General features: G+C 36.7%; 1 long non-coding RNA gene across 1 annotated transcript; it reads left to right on the plus strand.

Annotated features, from left to right (window-relative positions):
- Positions 1–2,245: 2,245 nt before the first annotated feature.
- Positions 2,246–4,219, plus strand: LOC145157076 (uncharacterized). Its single transcript, XR_013737076.1, has 3 exons — positions 2,246–2,561; positions 3,323–3,379; positions 3,656–4,219. It is a non-coding gene; the product is annotated as an uncharacterized LOC145157076 (long non-coding RNA).
- The last annotated feature ends 18,896 nt before the right edge of the window (positions 4,220–23,115 follow it).

A 23,115-nucleotide genomic window follows, 5' to 3' on the forward strand; every position in this document is an offset into this window, starting at 1 on the left:
CCATCCCGACCCTTAACTGGGTCAAAAACCACTTGAAACGGGGTAAAAACGGGTAAAATAGGCTTAAGGACCCAAAACTGAAGCTTCAGGACCGAAGTCCCTGTCATAAAGGAAGACGACACACATTTGTCTGTCGTAACCTTACGACTCGCGTGTTGATGACACGCAATGAGTATCAAGGAAGCCCCTGTCATAAAAGAAGACGACATGCATGTTTGCGTGTCATAATTTTTCCGGTTTTTCGACTACGACTTCGTTTTAACTCCGTTTTTCATTATTTTAACGTGGGATTTTCACCCAAAACTTTATTTTATAAACTAAGGCCCCAAAATATATAAATCTCCAGGGTTTTTATAAAAATGTATTAAAAGAATTGGTGGTTGGACTAATTATTGAGGGAATATTTGCTTTTCCTTATTTTATGACAAAAGCAAGCCACCACCACCTCACTCTATGATCATCCACTCTTTCCCACTACTCCTTGTCACCTTAGTGGACCTTTACACCCAATCTCCAGCTCTTCCCATATTCTAAGAGCTGGAGGATTGATCCTCTCTCCTCATTCTCCATAAAGTTCTTTCATTCTACACTTAGCAACCAAAGGATACTCTCCAAAATTCTCTCATCTTTTCTCTCAATTTCAAGAACTTCAAGGCTTTCTCCAGGGATTTCTTCCTTCAATTAGTAAGTATCTTCATCATTCACATAATTATTAAACTCCATTCTACTCAAATCATTGATATCTTACACAAATTCCATCTTATTCGGTGTTAGATTCTCGAATCATCAAGACATCTTCTTAGTGTTCTTGGGTTGAACACTTCCTCTATCTCACTTTCATCTACTGAAATCACATAAGGTGAGTTCATACCCCTACATTTACATGTTTTTCTTAAGTTTTAAGGGGGGAATACAAGTAAAATCATCAAGAACACAATTAAACTTTTTCTAACAGATTACATCAGAAAAGATGGACGTTAATCACGAACTGTTTTGGTCAACTTAAATATTTTAGTTTTCAAAACTGTTCCAGGTGCAAGTAGTTCAAACTCTTAGCTTTAAAATGGATACTTGCACATCTCCATATGATTTTTCTACAATTTATGGTGATTTTTACAAAACTGCCTGTCATTTCAGAGGCAAACCCGGACTAGTCTGTGATTATGAACATTTTCACCTCTGTTAGAGATCACTAAAAATCATGGTAAAATTTACGAACAAACTAGACTCATATTCCAAACTCTCAAAATTTGCGGATTTGGATTTAGAGCTTTGATGATTTTTTTATAAATTTTCTAAGAACAGTAACAGAAACTGTTTTTCAACGAAAAGTTGCTGTTAATTTCATTTCACCTTGTAACATGTTGAGCAAGGTGTATATCTTTATGTGATTATATGTTATTGCAATATATGACATTTTATCTTAATATTTAGACACACATCAGTTTACAAATGGATTTGGTCATATAAAATATAAAGAATAACAAGTGATTATAATCAAAGTACAATCGATACATTCAAATATTTAATAAACTATTTTGAATATAGTTTGCATACATTACCACGTACTACCCTTGGTTGATAAACTATAATAGGTATAGTTTATGATACATTACATAACAAATACATTTAAAAAGGGTACATTTATACAAAGGATATTTTCATTAAGCAAGGTACGGCCATACGGTACCAAGTTTTCATAACACGTAATTCCGTTAATGACTTTGTGAGACATTTACTTCAAATTACCATTAAGTCCTGTATTGTAACCAGAGTCTCCTTGAGGGAGAGCGTGATACTTGTGTATAGATCTATATTGGGTTTGACAAACTCACACCTAAGCTGCATGCAACAGCTAGACCGGCAGGTCTGGGGTGACAAATGTCATAACATTTCCGACGCCTGAAGAACGTCGTTTCAGGCCAACTAGGTCATAGCATGGTTATAATAACTCACATAAAGTATTAATAAACGTTGGAATTTACGGGAACTTCATTAAAATTTAACGAGTTTATGTCGATTTAAACTTGCATTGTTTTACTATAAATATGACAAATTACTTGTACATTTCGGTCTTTGGGTTTTAAGACTACATTTACACATTAAGGAAAATATTGGATTTTCTAACACAAATACTACTTTCACAAACGAAAGGCTTTTAATAATACCAAACAAAAGCTTATGAACTCACCAACCTTTGTGTTGACACTTTTTCAAACAACTTGTATTCTCAGGAAATCATTAAACAGGTAATCAAGTGCTTTTGAGGATGGGACGCTAAGGCGTCTACTATTTCATATTTTGTCAACATATTATAATTGATTCGTAAACATGTAATTCATACAATGATGTAACTTTTTCAATTATATATATGTTGGTTGTGTTTGCTTGAATTACTATTACAATTGTTGTTATGATACTATACATGAAGTCCTCCACCCCCGGACGTTTCCGCCATCCTTGGTTTGGGGGTGTGACAAAGAAGCGCTTCGAAGAAGTAGCCTTGATCAAAGGAAAACTTGTAGATCCAGATTCCACACATTATTTCCGGCTTCATTGAGGTATAAAGCTCATAACTTGCTCCTTGTATGTTTAGATCTAGTCTTTATGAAGTTTTGGTCCCTTTTTGGTCCTATGATGAGATCTAGTGGGTTTCTTCCACTCCATAAGTTAGGAGTTGTTTCTCTTGATTTTTCTGAGATCCCTAGCCCATAAAGTTATCATATTGATGGTTGTGGACCAACCATGCATGTTAAGGTCCATTTGGTGAAAGTAGAATGTTAATTGTAGGGTTTGGGTTCCTTTGAGCCATGAAAAGGCTCCAAGTTCATGACTTTATGGATTAAGACATTCCACAAGGCTTAGATCTGAAGTCTGTACGTTTGGTTGCAAGAACTAAGCATTTAATGGAAAAAGTGGTTAATGGCGTGTATGTTGGGAATACGCTGCCGAGTCCCCGATACAGCACGCGATCTAGTACGCTGGGCATACATCTGGTACGCGAAGCGTACCAGGCCTAGTCTATGGGCTTTGTGGTTTGGGCCGTTTTTAGGCTATTGGGGGTTGTGGGCCACTAGCCATTCTAACTTTGGGCCAATGTTAGGATTTGGGTCTCTCTGGATTTGGGCCCATTATGGGCTTTGGTTATCATTTAGGGTTTTGGGCCATTTGGGCTTTTGGAGCTATTGGATCAGGCCTCGATTATTGGCCCAAGTAAGGAAGGGGTAAAATGGTCTTTTACCCTAGGAGTTAGACAAATGAAATAGATTCCTATTTATGGTTTATGGCCTAAATTTTAATTGGGGTTTTATTGATTATTTAGTGTGGGGATTTTCCAGATCAGCAGTCCGAACATTTATCTGATCTTCAGCAGTTTAAGGTGAGTCTCCTCACTGTGCTTGACGGGTCGAAGGCACCAATGACGGCCCATGATTTATTATGAATAGGATGCTAGTTGTTTGTGTGACTCTTGCATGTATAGTATGTGATATGTATACCCGACGAGGTCCGATGCCAGTGATAGTTTCATTTTATTCACTTCTATTTATAGTTTATTTTAGCACATTTCATTCACATTTTAGTTAATTTCCATGCATATTTTCCTTTTTGTTATTTTATGACCGCTTTCGGGTACTTTCGAATTTCGTGAGCATAGTTACAGGTTTTCGGGTCTAGCGTAGCGGGAATGTTCGGGACTTATGGGAAGCGGTTGGATTTGGAGGATAACAAGGATTTTGGGCTTAATAATTATGGATAAGATGCATGGAGTGGGCTTGTCAATTATTTGAAGGCTTGGAAGAATTAAACTTTAAATTTGCAAGATGCGGGAGAATTTTTGAGTGTGCGGAGATTGATGATCGGGCGAGTACGGAAGCTATGGATCATTATTGGGCTTATAATGAAGAAAACTTGAAGAAAAATGGGCTAGGAGCTGATTGGACTCGAACTGGGCTAAGTGGGCTAAGCTGTTGAGCCCCAATTCTCAAATAACCCAAAATCTGATGCCACCCACGCAAACCACCCGCGCAAGGCTGCGCGGCCTCCCACGACACTGTAGGGGTAATTTCAGGATTTCATTTGGAAGGTTATATGGGGAAGGTTGGTGTGGATCTTTTGCACACTCTTGCACATCCGATTTTAAAACATTCTCTGGAGATTTTGGAGCATTTTGAAGACAAAGAACACCTCAAGAATTTCATATTTTCACCTCTTAATCTTATTGAATGATTGGTACAATCTTTTCTTATCTTGTTTTATTGAGTTTATCCATACTAGGCTAAACTAAACTTGGTTGACTTTTGTGGAATCCTTTGAACTTTTGTTGAATGTTGAAGACTTCATGAACTTGTTCTTGAATCCTTATTGAAATGTTTGGTGTTTTAGCATCTTATCACTACTTGTATGTTTTTATTCATGAGTTTAAATGTGTTTGTGGTGATTAGTTGGCTAATTTCTTGATTAAGTAAAGGATCCTCAAATTAGCGAGCAACAAATGATTCTTGTGTTAGTTTTGCTTCACACAATCATAAAAACATTTTCTCCAACATGGTAGTAAAAGCATTTGACTCCTCTTGGATTTCGTGACTTTTTTGTTCTTAATGCTAGTTGACCCCTTTACCACTATACACTATTTTAGTGTAAAAGATTTAGGGATATTAATTTTGTTGGCCTCGACAACCACCAGATAGGCGGGGCCTGATGAGTTTATTGTATGCTATTTGTCTTGGTGATTCTTGCATGTGGTTTATGTGTCTGTATAAATGTCGGGCGGGGCCTAATGAATGTGATGAGGCGGGGCCCATCTCATGTTATTGATAGATCTTTTCTGTGCGGGACTCGATGTCGAGCGGGACCCGATGGTTGTTGAGCAAGGCCCATTGTATGTTTGATATGTATGGTATGAGGTATTTTGGGAAACTCGCTAAGCTTCGTGCTTACGGTTTTTAGTATATGTTTCAGGTACTTCCAGATTGAAGGGGAAGGGCTCGGGATGATCGCATCGCACACACAACGTTGTTCCGCATTTTGTTGACTTGATGTACTTAGATGATTATTGACATACTATGATTTTCTTTTATAGTTTTATGAACACGTTTTGGATGATTTTATTATGATAAAAATGAAATTTTTCGTCTTAAATTTTGGGACGTTACAAGTTGGTATCAGATCCTTGGTTTGAGGGATTCAGGCACACCCTCGGGTGTGTCTGAACTCAAACTGGGGATTTAATATATTTTCATAAAAGGAATGTTTATAAAAAGAATTTTCTAATAAAAGAAAGGGGTGTGGTGCATGCAGTCGGCCGAGCTCAAGTAAGTTTTCCCAAAATACTTATACATGTTTTATGTTATATTGTGAATCTGTGAATTGCATGCTAGATTAGGGCTAAGGATGTACTTGGGATTGCATAATAGAATGCTAAGAGAGATGCCTTTATATGCCTGCTATATGAGCTTGTAGACTTGCATGCTAATACTGATCACTCAGTGACAGGATGTCCTATTTAGGTTATGCTTGATTCCAATTACTCGATGCTTGAAAATGCTGCTTTCTTTGTGCTTTTTAGGAGTTCCCATTAAGATCAGCTAACTAGTAAGCGAATATGTTAAGTTACATATTATTAAGACTATATAATTTTAGATGGTTAGGTTCTAACTTGCATGCATGGAGTGATGACTTTGCGTTGAAAGATAGGGTGGTTTAGGTGGACATTGAAGGGGTCCTTCCGTTGGCATGTATGGATAAAGTGTTTTTGAAAATTGCTAGTAAATGGGGTAAGGTTCTTTCTATGGGAACCCGAAGGATAACAATTTTTATAGCAAGTGTTTGTGTATCTCTACTTCGGAACAATTTTTTATCATGGAATCTCTCAAGGTTATTGTCTGTGGTCGCGTTTTCACGGTTCGAGCCAAGGAGATAATGGGTTGGACTCCGGACTTCATTGTAGATGACTCGAAACTGGAAGGAAAAGAGGAAGAAATGGAACAGTTTGTTAATGATAATGGTTTTGTTGATTTGGAAGATGGTGTAACACTCGATTCAAGGTACTTTCATTTTTGACCGTTGGTATGTAAATATTTTGCAGATTTGGTCCCTATGGGGCAGTTTTGCCAATTTCGGAAATCCTGAAGTATGCGGGGCGTACGCACTCAGGGTACAAACCGTAAAATTTAGGGTTTGGACCCTATTTAAACAACATTATGTCCAATGATCCTCTCATTTCTCAGCCTCCATAGCCATTTGAGTCCCATTTCGAAACCCTATCCCCTCTTGAGGAGATTTGACCCTCTTGTGTGTGTTTTTTGTGTGTGTTGGTGAGATTTGAGGAAGAAGAGCTTCGATAAAGGAGCCTTGATCAAAGGATAACTTTTAGATCCAGATTCCACACATCATTTCCAGCTTCATTGAGGTATAAAGCTCAGAACTTGCTCCTTGTATGTTTAGATCTAGTCTTTATGAAGTTTTGGTCCCTTTTTGGTCCTATGATTAGATCTAGTGGGTTTCTTCCACTCCAGAAGTTAGGAGTTGCTTCTCTTGATGTTTTCGAGATCCCTGGCCCATAAAGTTATCATATTGATGGTCGTGGACCAATCATGCATGTTTAGGTCCATTTGGTGAAAGTAGAATGTTAATTGTAGGGTTTGGGTTCCTTTGAGCCATGCAAAGGCTCCAAGTTCATGACTTTATGGATTAAGACATTCCACAAGGCTTAGATCTGAAATTTGGACGTTTGGTTGCAAGAACTAAACACTTAATAGAAAAAGTGCTCAATGGCGCGTACGTTGGGCTTACGCTGCCGAGTCCCCGATCCAGCACGCGATCTAGTACACTGGGCGTACGTCTGGTACGCGAAGGCCTGGTCTTTGGGCTTTGCAGTTTGGGCCGTTTTTAGGCTATTGGGGGTTGTGGGCCTTATTGGGCCACTAGCCTTTCTAGCTTTGGGCCATTGTTAGGCTTTGGGCCTCCCTGGATTTGGGCCCATTATGGGCTTTGGTTATCATTTAGGGTTTTGGACCATATGGGCTTTTGGAGCTATTGGATTAGGCCTCAATTATTGGGCCAAGTAAAGAAGGGGTAAAATGGTCTTTTACCCTAGGAGTTAGACATATGAAATAGATTCATATTTATGGTTTATGGCCTAAATTTTAATTGGGGTTTTATTGATTATTTAGTGCGGGGATTTTCCAAATCAGCAGTCCGAACATTTATCTGATCTTCAGCAGTTTGAGGTGAGTCTCCTCATTGTGCTTGACGGGTCGAAGGCACCAATGACGGCCCATGATTTATTATGAATAGGATGCTAGTTGTTTGTGTGACTCTTGCATGTGTAGTATGTGATATGTATACCCGGCGAGGTTCGATGCCAGTGATAGTTTCATTTTATTCACTTCTTTTTATAGTTTATTTTAGCACATTTCATTCACATTTTAGTTAATTTCCATGCATATTTTCCTTTTTGTTATTTTATGACCGCTTTCGGGGACTTTCAAATTTCATGAGCATAATTGCATGTTTTCGGGTCTAGCGGAGCAGCAATGTTCGGGACTTATGGGAAGCGGTTGGACTTGGAGGATAACAAGGATTTTGGGCTTAATAATTTTGGAGAAGATGCATGGAGTGGGCTTGTCAATTATTTGAAGGCTTGGAAGAATTAAACTTTAAATTTGCAAGATGCGGGAGAATTTTCGACTGTGCGGAGATTGATGATTGGGCGATTACGGAAGCTATGGATCATTTGGAGAAGCCAAATTGGGCTTAAAATGAAGAAAACTTGAAGAAAAATGGGCTAGGAGCTGATTGGACTCGAACTGGGCCAAGTGGGCTAAGTTGTGGAGGCCCAATTCTCAAAGAACCCACAATCTGATGCCACCCGCGCAACCCACCCGCGCAAGGCTGTGCGGCCGCGCACGACACTGCAGGGGTAAATTCGGGATTTCGATTGGAAGGATATGTGGGGAAGGTTGGTGTGCATCTTTTGAACACTCTTGCACATCCGATTTTAAAACATTCTCTGGAGATTTTGGAGCATTTTGAAGACAAAGAACACCTCAACAACTTCATCTTTTCAACTCTTAATCTTGTTGAATGTTTGGTACAATCTTTTCTTATCTTGTTTTATTGAGATTAGCCATGCTAGGCTAATCTAAACTTGGTTGACTTTTGTGGAATCCTTTGAACTTTTGTTGAATGTTGAAGACTTCATGCACTTGTTCTTGAATCCTTCTGGAAATGTTTTGTGTTTTAACATCTTATCACTACTTGTATGTTTTTATTCATGAGTTTAAATGTGTTTGTGGTGATTAGTTGGCTAATTTCTTGATTAAGTAAAGGATCCTCAAATTAGCAAGCAACAAATGATTCTTGTGTTAGTTTTGCTTCACACAATCATAAAAACATTTTCTCCAACATGGTAGTAAAAGCATTTGACTCCTCTTGGATTTGGTAACTTTTTGGTTCTTAATGCTAGTTGACTTTCACTAATTACATGCTTAATGGAAATTGTGACTTTGACTAAGAAAATTGTTATGAGCTACTCTAACCATTTTAACAACTAAGAAAAGTCTAGGTAATCTCAAGCTTCTTAGATTACTATAGCCAAATTGAGGATTTAAAACAAGTATTGCACCATTGTATTCTAATGATGTGTTCATCAAAAGTCAAAGTGAGGAAACTTTAAGTCGACCATCTATCTCTTATTGATTTTACATCAAACTTATTTTTGTTGAATTGTCCATTTAAATCTTAGTTTAATTCTAGTTTATTTCAAGTATTTCAAAAGACCAAAACCCCCCATTTTTTATTTATTGTCATTTTACAAGTACCTTCGCAAATGGATTTTTCATAGAGTTATAAAATTGAACCAATCTTTGCGGTTTCGACCCCTTTACCACTATACACTGTTTTAGTGTAAAAGATTTAGGGATTTTAATTTTGTTGGCCTCAACTACCACCAGCCAGGCGGGGCCTGATGAGTTTATTGTATGCTATTTGTCTTGGTGATTCTTGCATGTGTTTTATGTGTCTGTATGAATGTCGGGCGGGGCCTGATGAATGTGATGAGGCGGGGCTCATCTCATGTTATTGGCGGATCTGATCAGTGCGGGGCTCGATGTCGGGCGGGGCCCGATGGTTGTCGAGCAAGGCTCATTTTATGTTTGATATGTATGGTATGAGGTATATTGGAGAACTCATTAAGCTTCATTCTTATGATTTTCAGTATATGTTTCAGGTACTTCCAGATCGAATGGGAAGGGCTTGGGATGATCGCATCGCACACACAACGTTCATCCGCATTTTTTTGACTTGATGTACTTAGATGATTATTGACATACTATGATTTTCTTTAATGGTTTTATGAACATGTTTTGGATGGTTTTATTATAATAAAAATTTAATTTTCGGTCTTAAATTTTGGAAGGTTACAAGTTGGTATCAGATCCTTGGTTTGAGGGATTCAGGCACACCCCGGGTGTGTCTTCACTCAATCTGAGGATTTAGTAGATTGTTCATAAGAGGAATGATTTATATAACAAATTTTCTATGAAAAGAAAGGGGTGTAGTGCATGCAATCGGCCGAGCTCAAGTAAGTTTTCCCAAAATACCTATACATGTTTTATGTTATATTGTGAATCTGTGAATTGCATGCTAGATTAGGGCAAAGGATACTTAGGATTGCATAAGAGATTGCTAAGAGATATGCCTTTGTATGCCTGCTATATGAACTTGTAGACTTGCATGCTAGTACTGACCAGTCAGTGATAGGATGACCTGTTTAGGTTATGCTTGATTCTGATTACTCGATGCTCGAATGCTACTTTCTTTGTGCTTTTTAGGAGTTCCCATTAACATCAGCTAACTAGTAAGCAAATATGTTAAGCTACATATTATTAAGACTAGATAATTTTAGAAGGTTAGGTTTTAACTCTATTGTGCAGCTCTCATTTGAGTCCAACCATTGTAGTGTGAGACCATTCATTTGAAGAATTATCTGGTGTTAGTGATATGTAATAGTATTCATGAGCTAGTTAGAGGGTGTTAGGGGGACTTCCTTCTGCAGCTGATGGCGGAGAGTGGTGTGGTGGTTGCGCTAAGTGTTAACATGCTGTCGCGCACGTATTAAACAAATAAATTTATCACTGTTGGTTGCACTAAAAATATAGCACAGGGAAGCAGGGTCGAATCCTCAGGGACACAGCCTAAAAGTCAATGCCATTTTGTACCAGACACATCTAGTCAAGAAACAGAATATAAAAGGGGGGGGGGGGGGTTTGATTAAAACTAATAACTAGAAATGCAGTGATAATAAAGTAAACGAAAATCAATAATAAAAATGGTTTCAACTCTACTGTGACTTTCCTAATCATGCAACTGATCCAGATCTGATTATTTGAGATGCGTTCTATCTAAGCTGGTACTGAGAAAAACTAACAAGCTCTAGTAATTTCTCTTTGACCTTATTTAGTTAACCAAAACAAGCTCTTCAATTAACCCTAACTCTTTACTGTCTAATCAAACAAGCTCTTAATTAAGATCAGAAAAGTTGCATTAAGTTCTTTGTAAAATTCCCAACAATACCCAATACTTCTCACAAGCTCGGAAGCGTAAAGGTATGATTTTTACAGTTTATAATAAAGTCAAATCCTAAACACGGAACCGATTTATTACTTGTTACTTATTACCAATTAATTAGAACAATTACGGATTCTATTAACTGATTAAATGGAATGATAAAACCCTAGCTAGGTGATCAGACTAACAAGAATCAAAATCAAACATTCATTAAGAACAAAACTGGAGAATCTAGATAGAAACACAAATCAAAAACTAGATCTAATGATCAATCACATGAAAAGTACTTATCTTTGCAGAACTGAAAACTAGGGTTTAGCCAGACATGGCTAAAATCTGATCTAAAACAATAAAAAGAAACATTAAACTACTAAATCTCACTAAACTAAACGTAAGAGATGATCCACAGTCTTCAGATCTTCAAAAATCGTTGAAATCGGAGAAGAAACACCTCCAAAGTCGTATTTTCATCGTCTGGAACCTCTGGAATCGCCAACTTAGGTTACTGGAAGGTTATCAGGGTCTATTTATACGTCCAGCAGCAAAAACGGCGCACCTGCGATCGCATGTACACAACCTGCGATCGCAGGTTTTGAAATAAACGCGTCTGATGCCTTTTTAATGAAGTAAGATGCTATTTTGACACTTTTTGACCAACCTGCGATCGCATGTACACAACCTGCGATCGCAGGTATTGAGTTTTCACTCCCGGATGAATTTTGGGCACAAAAGAACCTCGAAGGCAACCTGCGACCAAACCTGCGATCGCAAAAAGGGTCACCTGCGATCGCAAGGAGACAACCTGCGATCGCAGGTTGTGCCTATGACGTCCGAAATTTCGTCTACTTTTCAGATCATTTTGAATCGCGTCAATCGGAGTTACGGTTCTCGAGATATGGTCAAAATACGGACAGGGGGTCAAAGCTGCCAGTAACATCCTTTATCTTTAGATTGTAGATTCTTTCTTCGTGTGATCAATTCGATCGAATGTTTCTTGACCAAAGCATCTTCCAAACATTCCTCAACATACTCCATAAGTCCCAAGCTCCATTTTAAGCTCCAAACACGCATCCAACTGCTCCCAAAGCACTGCTCCACTCGAACTATCTGAAATTGACATAGAAACATGAGCAGTACGAGAATTCTAACGAAAGACGTGAGTTGAACATTATTTATCTAAATGACATGCAAATGTACAAAATATGATGATAAAATGATGATAAAAACTACCCTATAAGATGCATAAAATGACATCTAACACTAAGAAAGCCTAGGAAGAGATTCGGTCCTGGGAGCGTTGTTTTGTTGAGGGTTGTATGTATAGATAAGAGAGTAACTTGGAGGATTCGGGGCGATCCTTGAGGACAGTACTGATAGATGTAGAAGGTAGTATGGTTTGTGCTACTGGAAGCAGAGGATCCGTACTCGAGTTAAGGAAAGTTGCGATGATACCAGGAAGCTTGTAGAGTGTGGGATTCCTCGGTGTGTATATATATATATATATATATATATATATATATATATATATATATATATATATAGTCGTTAGTATATGATGGTAGCCCTTATACGAGTCTAGAAAATACTTCCACTGGAAACCTTATAGTGACTCTTATTTTGGTATATTTTAGGCAGTGGACAAGCGTCTTTGGGGCATGCTTTCTTTAAGTTAGAATAGTCTATACACATCCTCCAAATGTCATCTCCTTTTATGACCATGAATGTGTTGGGTTTTGGTATACTACAACATCCTATGGTGCACATACAACCCTAAATACCTTTGATCTATGTTTTCACTAATTATACATGAAATGGTGTTTCCAAGATATTAAGCCTATAACTGGCATGCAATTGACATATACCATACAAGATACTAGTTATGGTAACATACCTTTTATTTAGCTTGAAGTCTTGATGTATTTGGCCTTAAGAGCTTAGCCCCAATAGTGTGGAAGCCTCAAATGAAGTCACAACACATCATGAACAAAGGTGGAACTTGAGAGAGAATTCCATGCACCCAAAAACCTCCATGAACTCCAAGTACATACAAGTGGCGATTTTGGGCAAAGGAACACATATTTATATGTGGTGGATTCCAAGGGTCATGGGTATAACCCAAATCCATACCCATGGGTTTTATAATCCATGGTTCATGTGGCCCAACTCTTTATGTATCCATAAATAAACTTGGTTCAACATGGATCATAAGCCCAACACATATAAATATAACTAATTACCATAACTAGTCCCCATAGATTTAAATAGTCTCTTTTGATCACTAAATTAATTCCAAATTAATTCTTGATCAATACTAATTAAAACATATGATTTCATATTAATATATTAGAACTTATAATATATTAATAAACCATATATAACCTTCTCTCAAGAATCCATCCTAACAAATTGTCCTGATGATATGAAACCCAAATGGATCATGCTACTCTCGGGTCAAGTACGTACCAATAATAGTTATCGGCTTAGACATCTAATCCAACAAAATGGATTACCAATCCAAGTTGGGAAAGTTCCCCCCCCCCCCCCCCCAAGTATCCTTGATTCAACAAGTTTTGTCATCAATTTTTTTATTTTTAAAAAATCATGTACCGAAATATTGCAACGAAAGTCTCTTTATTAGTTTATTTGAAAAAACCTTACTTAATTATTAAGGCAACCACTTTCAAAAGTTCCAAAATTCATCAAACCAATACCAACAAGTTTTCAAAACAAAAGCACATAAAATCTCAATGATAAGTTAAAATGGTATCATCAATAACAATAAACTAATGTAACTACCCCAAAAGGTCCCCATCATCTCCAAGACATCATATCATGCTACCTTTTCCAATGCAAGGTAACAAGAAAAGAAACAAGTGTCAACATAAGCTAATTGAGTCAATCATAGTATAGTGTTATGGAACACAAATGGGTCAAGCAAACATCATATTTACATGCAATCAAACACTCACATAGCTAGGCTTGGCAATCGTGTCGTATTCTGGTTGGCAGGTTGCGGGTTTGGAACATAAACTCATACACGGCCCATCAACATGTTTATTTATATGGGTTCACGGGTTGGCGGGTCAGATTCGGGTTCAGAGGTTAAATTTGGGTTCGTGGTATCGTCGGTCAGATTCAGGTTCGTGGGTCAGATTTCATAAATAAAATTGATAATTAAACATGAATAAATCTCATAAATTTAAAAAGATTCAAACATATCCTAATTTTAGAAAACTTAAGTCTTAAACATCCAAATGAAAATTTAAAACATTCATGCAAACATGTTCAAATTAGAACATTAATACAAACATAGATAAATTAATTCGTTCATCAGTATCGTCGTATGCGTATAAGGCTAAAGAGCAAAGGCTTATTCGATTTTGTCTTTATGAGATTATTTAGGGCAAACGTGGCGAAAATGGTTAACAAGTTAAGGGTCACGGGCTAGTAACCTTAAGGAAGACAACATATTCGATCCTACTTAATAGAATAATACTTAATACATTGATAACGTATATAATTTTTTTATTATTAAAATCCTAAATGGGTTGGTGGGTTAACCCGTATATTTTTTTGGCAAACCCATATACGACCCATTTGTTAGAAATTTAGGTATAGAAAAGCTTGGAAATTCTGAGAATCGTGTTGAACACTTTCAGATTAAAGTATTTGGGTGGTACTCGCAATCTTCTTTAATCGGATAAGACTCAGAGAGACAAAAATAGAGAGTGTTTTGATGATGTTTCGTATGTACCAGAAAATGATACCAAAAATCGATTTTATGATCTCTGTCTGAAAATTGTCATACTCCGTATCAAAGTTTCAAACTGTCACAAACCACCAAAACACGGTCATAAAAACAGATATTTGGATAAAATTCGAAACTGGGTCAATTCTCAAAAAACTAGCTAGGGGCTCTCACTCCTAGGGGCGCTGCCCCCGGACCCCTGTTCGTTCAGGGGATTCGCCCCTAAATGACAGTGTACTTTGAAACTTGATCAAACTTAAACAAGTGTGTACTTCACACCTTCTTTACTTGTTTAATATTTATCAAGTCACTTTTGGTCAACAAATTAATCTCATTACACTTAAATAACATTGATGATAACAAATCACCAACACCGTTTAATAAACGGGTTGGCGGGTTGAAAATCTCAACCCAAACCTGTTTAACTTCGTGTCGGTTTTGTGTCGGGTCACGGGTCGCTTTGAGGATTGTCAGGCCTATACATAGCATGACATGACATCATATACATCACATAACCAACACAATTCTGCTCAATTATTATTTTTCTTCTTTTAGAGCTTTTACATTTGTAACTATTTACTACTTAATTCATCGTTATAATATTATGAAATAATATTAACCTTCTTTTTTCTCTTTAATAATTAACCTCGTCTAGTCACCTTTGTAATTATTATAATAATACTTACTGTTTACGTGTCTATTAATTCGTCAGAAACCCCAAGACAAGTATCTCGTTTGCTACTAACGTGACTGACTCGACCTAATGCACTAAATGAGGCGCGACTCTCACCCGTAACATTGCTCCCGATTCGCTATGTTCGCTACTCCGACGTTGCATATACTAGTACACGCGTTGTCGTTCGTTACTCAAACTTTGAGTACCAACCCTCTGGTATATTAGCAGGTTTGGTCTTTAGACTTTCGTATATTGTCTAGTTTGTTCCCTAAGCTTTTTGGGTTACATACTTCGACCATAAGACTTTTGTATATTAGCTGATTTGGTTCCTATATCTTTGTATTTAAGCAAATCGGTTCCCCTGCAAAGCGGGGGTAAAATCATTTTAGTTAATCAACAAAAGATACAAGACTTTTGATAAAAATACAATTAAAATCAATGAAGTAAAAAATAAAAACTATATTAACTATAACTACAGGTTGGGCATGCATATTTAATTAAAATTTTGTCACATATTAATTTTTATATACTTTTGGAAATATCATGAACTGAACCGAACATGACAACTAATCTCCATCCAAAATATTGATCTTTGCCAATTCATCCTATTGTGTTGTTGAAAAGGTGCAAAGGAATATTTAACTTTCCATATATGTTTTATTTTGTTTCTATGAGAATGTCTATTTTTTTTTTTCTGAACGGAATGTCTATTTTCTTAGATATATGTTTTTCCTTTTCTATTTAGAAGCTTAAAATTTAGGATAATATGTTGTAAGTTTAATTTTGAAAAATTGACAACACCTGCTAAATTTAGTTACCTATATGTAAATGAGTTTTGTATAGGCATCTTGAAGTTGAATAATACAATTATCTTTGAATATTTATTTATATACGTTTTTAGTTTTGTATAAGTTATAGTATATGTTTTTCATATTACGTAATGTTTGGTATAAATCTGAAAATTCCATAGCGACAATATTATTTTTAGCTACATAATGATATAAAATTGTCTTCAACATATATCACGCATAAAATATTTTTAGTTTTAAAATCCGTTTTTCTTTATATAGTTAAAAAGTTTATTTTTTTTATGTATATCCTTATAAAATACTTTTTTCGAACATACTGCAAAAATTTGAGTTTGTAATGAGGTTCGACTCTACATGAATTTAACTAATAAAGTGTATGTAGTTTTCCAATGAATTAGATGCCTTAAATATGGTCCAAATTCAAAGCTAAATACACACTTAACACAAAAGCTATAGATCTAAGAATAAAATAATGAATATGTGTATAATTCGTTATAAAAAAAACATACACACTTATAATTATTTATTGATTTTTGTTGGATGGCAAAGGAATGCGACCCTAATTCAGATCATTTATGTATAAACGATATATAAACCAAAATTGAAATCCATAGATCTTTCTTGATTCCGGAACAATACTATTAAAACCAATATGGGTCTATTTAAAATGAAAAACGGAAACAAATAGCACATGATCAACCCACGGTCCTAATACAAAATTCAACGATGATCCATATGGCAATAACACACTTTTGTCAAATATTCCATTTGATTGTGTGAATCTGAGCTTATAATTAATAAAGTGGAAGATTTATATCCATAAGTTAATCATTAAACACAACTTGGAACAAATTTAAGTGATATTATCGGTCTTAAAAAGATTAAACCGCAAAATTGGTCCCTATGGTTTCGCAAAAACTATGGATAGGATCCAAAAACCTTCCCTTCTAATTCCTTTTAATAGTTTCTTTATATTTATTTTAACACATTATTAATTAAAATAAAAAACAAAGGAAATGGGCCCACTAGCCCCACCCCACCCAACCAGTACCCTCCCCTTTTCTTCCCTCTCTTCGTGATGTTATCATCTTCACCTATTACCCTTTAATCATCTTCGTAGTCGCTCGTCATCAGCGACCACCAATCGAGGGGAAAAGGAAACAACGACGGGGTGGATCGGGAAAGCACCTCTAGTGCTCGCCTGCTTTGAAGAAAAAGAAGAAGAATTGTGCTCCTAACGATCACCTCGTCCTCCTTCCTGCTAAAAGAACCGCCGTCAACCACCACACCTGAAACTCATATTCAAATCTGAAATCTAACCTTAAAATTATATTCAAACCTGAAATCACATGAAATAAAACATCAAAAGCTCATCTGAAATCAAACCTCAAAACCAAACATAAAAGTAAAAAACACTAAAAATCAATGATTGTGTGCATTTCTGGTTAGCCCAAGGAAATCACAAACAAGTCGTGGATACAAGGAAATGGAAGAGGGGCGACGAGATTAAGGCATCTTTGTCATTAGTTATCACGCCACCATCATCTCCTCTGTTATGTTTTTCTGTCAACATCTGCGCAAGAACAACCATGGCGTTTTAAAGATCATCAGATCTTTTCATCTATCTAGACACCATCTGGAATCACCCTCTTTACTAAAGAAAAGAGGATTCCTCATGCCCTTCGTTTAATTTCGATTTTGGATTTCCTCGTATTTGAAAGCAAATACAGCTTCAACACAAACCCAGGAAAAAAACCCAGCTCTGAAACTTTAATAATCAAATGAAATCAGATTTGCATATGGCCATCAAACCCTAATCAAGTCCACCAACAAATATGGGGATTAAGTAGAGAGAATAAGAGCTATAGAATTGGCCAACGGTAGCAAACCTGATTGTTCTCCGGTGATTTCTTCGAAGCAGACGATGAGCACTGGAGGTGCTTTCCCAAACATCCCCTAATGCCAAACATCCCTTAACATGTGTCGATCTGTAACCAAACACCCCTTAATGTGAAGGGTAAAATCGGAAAAGATGGCAATTATGATAATTTTTGCCCAAACATGTGGTTTTTGTGGACATAAAAATGGACTTAGGATATAACCAAATAATTCTTGAAAATTTGAGGGTTTTTATGGCATTATCCCTAATATAAAATTACAATTTATACGTAATATTAAACAACCGTTATACCACTGCTATATCACCGCGATAACCGCAATAGATGTCAATCCACGTTTGAACCTAGCTCTCTCTCTCTCTCTCTCTCTCTCTCTCTCTATATATATATATATATATATATATATATATATATATATATATATATATATATATATATATATATATATATATATAGATCGGTTGAGAACTCATATTTTCCCGACAACCCAAGAACTAAAAGTAGAGCGTTGGATCAAAAGTAATTCATTAAGGACATAATCGTTATCTTACCAATCTCATTTAATGTTTAATTTTTTTTGTGTTACTTAATATATTAATATAAATGTCTAAAAATTTACATCATAAATCAAATTTTCAGATTTTTTTATATATAGTATTTTTCGTTTTTTTTAAAAAGAAAATGCAGATTTTTTAATTTTTTATAGAAAACATGAATTTTTGAAAAAAAATTGAAAAAAATATTTTTTTAAAAAAATATTTTTCAGGGTTTTGTCGGTTTTGCCCAAAGTTGAATTTTATGTCCGTTTTTACCCTAACATTTTCCAAAAAATGTTCGGTTTTACCCTTTTACCGGTGATAACAGGTTACCATTATATTAATTTCGCAAAAAAACCCTTAAGTTTACAGTTTTTTTACGTTTTTACCCTTAAGTTTATAATTTTTTAACACTTTTCCCCTATGTATTTTTTTTCATATTATACGTATTCAAGCAGAAAAATCATATTTATAAACGAAAAAAATTTAATTAAATATTGTATTTACATTTTTTAATGTTAATTCTTTATATATATATATATATATATATATATATATATATATATATATATATATATATATATATATATATATATATATATATATGTGTGTGTGTGTGTGTGTGTATGGGTTTTTTTTCTTGGATAAACCATTTAAGATGTAAAAAAGACAATTTAATATGTTTTTAGAACTACAAATACATATTTTTATGTATTTAAAAATATACATATCGATAAAAAAAAATTTGTTCATTCATAAACATGTTTATATAAGTATATACATATATTTTTAGAAGTGTAAATATGTATTTTGATATATGTTTTTTTTTAAGTATAAATATATTTTTAGAAGTATAGATACATATTAATATATAAAAATGTAAAAATATGTATTTATACTTCTAAAAACTATATCTATAAAACAGATATTCATAATTCTAAAAATATTGTTTATCTTTTTAAATGGTATAACCATGCAAAAACACAAACACACACAAACAAACAAACAAATCTATATATATATATAACATTAAAAAAAATATATAAATACAATATTTAATTAAATATTTTTTCGTATATAAATACGATTTTTCTGCATAAATATGTATATTATGAAAAAAATATACTTAGGGTAAAAGTGTAAAAAAAATTATAAACTTAAGGGTAAAAACGCAAAAAAAATGTAAACTTAAGGGTGTTTTTGCGAATTTAATATAATGGTAACGTGGAAACCTGTTATCACCGGTAAAAGGGTAAAATCGAACATTTTTTCGAAAATGTTTGGGTAAAAACGGACATAAATTTCAACTTTGGGCAAAACCGACAAAACCCTGTAAACTTGAGGGTTTTTATGACATTAAACTTTTTTTTTCAAAAAAACTGCAGTTCTTTTTAAAGAAAACTGTATTTTTTTTAAAAAAAAATGCATTTTTAAATAAAAAAAACTCCAATTTTTTCAAAAAAACTGCAAGTTTTTAAAGAAAGTTAATTTTTTTTCAAAAAAAACTGCATTTAGAAAAAAAAAAAAAACAAAAAAAAAAAAAAAAACTGCAATTTTTTCAAAAAAAACTGCATTTATTTTTAAAAAGTAAATTTTTAGGTGCATATATACATATTTTTTTCAAATACATATATGTATATTTCTTATACTATAATATTCGTAAGTAAATCACAAAAAATCTCATTTTTATTAATTAATCTATAAACATAACAGTACAAATATTTTATTCGATAAAAAATAAAATATAAAAAATAAAAAATGCTACAAATTTCAAATCGTTTTCATGTCTACGTGTCAATATTTCCTTATTTTCTTCAATTTTTCATTTTTCACCTCTTCAATATTCACCACAATTTTCTTCCAAATCTATAAGAAAATTTTTAAAAAAATGATTGATGCAAAAACACTCACAAAAATACATATGGAGACATTACCTTTATGGGGTCCGTTGTATCATTTACATGGATCACAAGAGCTTGAGACATATCATGGATCAGTCAAACCTGAACATGAGGCAGTGCAGGTGGCTGGATGTAGTCAAGGACTACGACTGCGAGATCCTTTACCATCCTGGTAAAGCGAATGTGGTTGCGGATGCTTTGAGCCGCAAGTCAGCTGGGTCTTCCACCCCAGCGGTATGTATGAGGATAGCAGTGGACTCTCCGCTTGTGAGTTTGATCAGAGATGCCCAGGTTGAGGGCATGCGACCAGAGAATTGGAAACTGGAGAGGATCAAGGGTGAGAATACCCCGATTTGAGCAGGATAGTCGGGGATTATTGACCCGATGCGGTCGGGTTTGGGTCCCGATGTCTGGTGGAGTTAGGCAGACAGTTATGGAGGAGGCTCATAAGTTTCATTTCTCTATTCACCCGGGGGCCACCAAGATGTACCGGGATTTGAGTTTGAGTTATTGGTGGTCGTGCATGAAGCGAGAAATCGCTTGGTACGTCGACAGGTGCTTGACCTGTAGGATGGTCAAGGCCGAGCATCAGAGGCCGCATGGCAAGCTGCAGCCTCTAGAGATTCCCATGTGGAAATGGGAACAGATAACGATGGATTTCATTACCAAGCTGCCAAGAACGACGAAGGGATTTGATGCGATATGGGTCATCGTGGATCGGTTGACCAAGAGTGCCCATTTCTTGGCAATTCAGGAGAGATCGTCGGACGAAAATTTGGCTGACGTGTACGTTCGCGAGATCGTGTCTCGCCATGGGGTTCCCGTTTCCATTGTCTCCGTTCGGGATGTCAGGTTTACCTCCCGTTTCTGGCAGAAATTCCACGAGGAGCTGGGCACGCGGTTGCACTTTAGCACGGCATTCCATCCGCAAACTGATGGTCAGAGCGAGCGGACCATTCAGACCCTCGAGGATATGCTGAGGGTGTGTGTCATTGATTTTGGTGGGAGCTGGGATTCCCACCTACCGCTTGCAGAGTTCGCCTACAACAACAACTATCATTCCAGCATTGGCGCCCCGCCATTCGAGCTGTTGTACGGGCGGAGATGTCGCACCCCGGTTTGTTGGGGTGAGGTTGGTCACAGGGTGATGTGTCGGACGGAGGTGGTCTTGCAGACTACCGAGAAGATTCAGCAGATTAGGCAGCGGCTGCAGACCGCTCAGAGTCGGCAGAACTGAGTTGGAGTTCCAGGTGGGTGACATGGTACTCCTGAAGGTCTCACCATGGAAGGGTGTGATCCGCTTCAGGAAGAGGGGGAAATTGGGTCCCCGATATATTGGGCCGTTCAGGATCGTTGCCAGGGTTGGCAAGGTGGCCTACAGGCTAGAGCTGCCGGAGGAGCTTAGTCGGATCCACAGTACTTTCCACGTTTCGCAAGTGCGGAAGTGCATTGTGGACCCGGAGGCAGTGGTGCCACTGGATGACATTCAGGTTGATGAGTGCCTGAATTATATTGAGAGACCGATTGCTGTATTGGACAGGAAAGTGAAACTCCTGTGCAACAAGGCGGTTCCGTTGGTGAAGATACAATGGGAGCATCCGAGGGGATCCGAGTGGACATGGGAGTCGGAGTCTGAGATGCGGGAGCATTACCCGGAGTTATTCGCTACAGCAGACTTCGAGGACGAAGTCTAAGTTAAGTGGGGGAGAATTGTAACATCCCAACTGTCAGGTATCCTTATTATTCCATTTAGATTTCATGTTTTAAGATCTACTCAACGAGTTGACGCTATGACTCGTCGAGTAGCAGCGGGCCATTAGTGCCTCCCACTGTCCTATATATTGGACCATTAGTGCCTCCCACTGTCCTCTATCACCTCTTGAGACCCAGAAACCCTAATTTCCGTGGGTGAGAGCTTGGAGAGTGTTTTGGAGCTTTGGGAAGTGACTTTTGTGAAGGAAATTTGTAGATCAAGAGGCTAGCATCAAGATTTCTGTGTGGATCCAGAGTCTACTTCAGTTTGGGCACGTTTTGGAGGTAACCAACTGTTACCTTAACCTCTTTTTCTTCTAGAATCATTCTTATGTGGGAACTAGGGCTTTCTTTAGTTATTCATGAAGGGATTTTGGTATGGGAGCTAGATCTGAAGTTGAAACTTCAGATCTAAACCTCTTTTGAGTCCTAAGTCCATAAAGTTTCCAGCTCTTGCAAGGATGAGACTCTCTTATGGTGTAAAGCTCCATTAGAAGCTTAGATTGGTCATTTAGAGCCTTTAGGGCCTTGCATGCGTGTAAAGTTTGCAACTTTACGTGATAAACATGCCTTAGAAGCTTGGATCTGTAATCTGGAACCTTGGCATGGCTTAAAAAGTGTCTGCATGGATGAAGGTCTGCAAGGACTCGGCGAGTTGCATAGTCAACTCGGCGAGTCATATGAAGATGGTCATGAACTCGTCGAGTTGATGAACAAACTCGGCGAGTCCGTTGAAGGTTGCCTTGAACTCGGCGAGTCGTTCGAAGACTCGGCGAGTCGGCTAGGGTTTCTCCCAATTCTTGGACACGTATGTACTCGGCGAGTTAAAGGGGAACTCGACGAGCCAATCAAGGATTTCACGACTTCTCGAGTTCAGGAAGGACTCGACGAGTCGGTAAACTACACTCGACGAGTTGAGTCAACATGGACTGTTGACTTTGACTGTGGACTTTGACTTTGACCAAGAATTGACCAATTGACTTCTGAGGGTATTTTGGTAATTTGGAAATTTATGGAAAGGGGTTTTATGGTGACTATAGGTGGTGGAGTTCGTGTTGGTGATTCGAGAGTTTGAGCCTATCACTTTAGTGCGACATTGTGAGGTGAGTTATCCTCACTATATCAACAGGGTCTACGACACCAAGGCCGGCTCTTTATGATTTACATCCTGGGTTAGGATGGTCGCTATGTTATTGCTATGATTAGATTTCATCCTGGTTTAGATC

Source organism: Lactuca virosa, chromosome 2 (genome assembly GCF_052849685.1).
Source record: "Lactuca virosa cultivar CGN04683 chromosome 2, Lactuca_virosa_CGN04683_v6, whole genome shotgun sequence".
Classification (NCBI taxonomy): domain Eukaryota; kingdom Viridiplantae; phylum Streptophyta; class Magnoliopsida; order Asterales; family Asteraceae; genus Lactuca; species Lactuca virosa.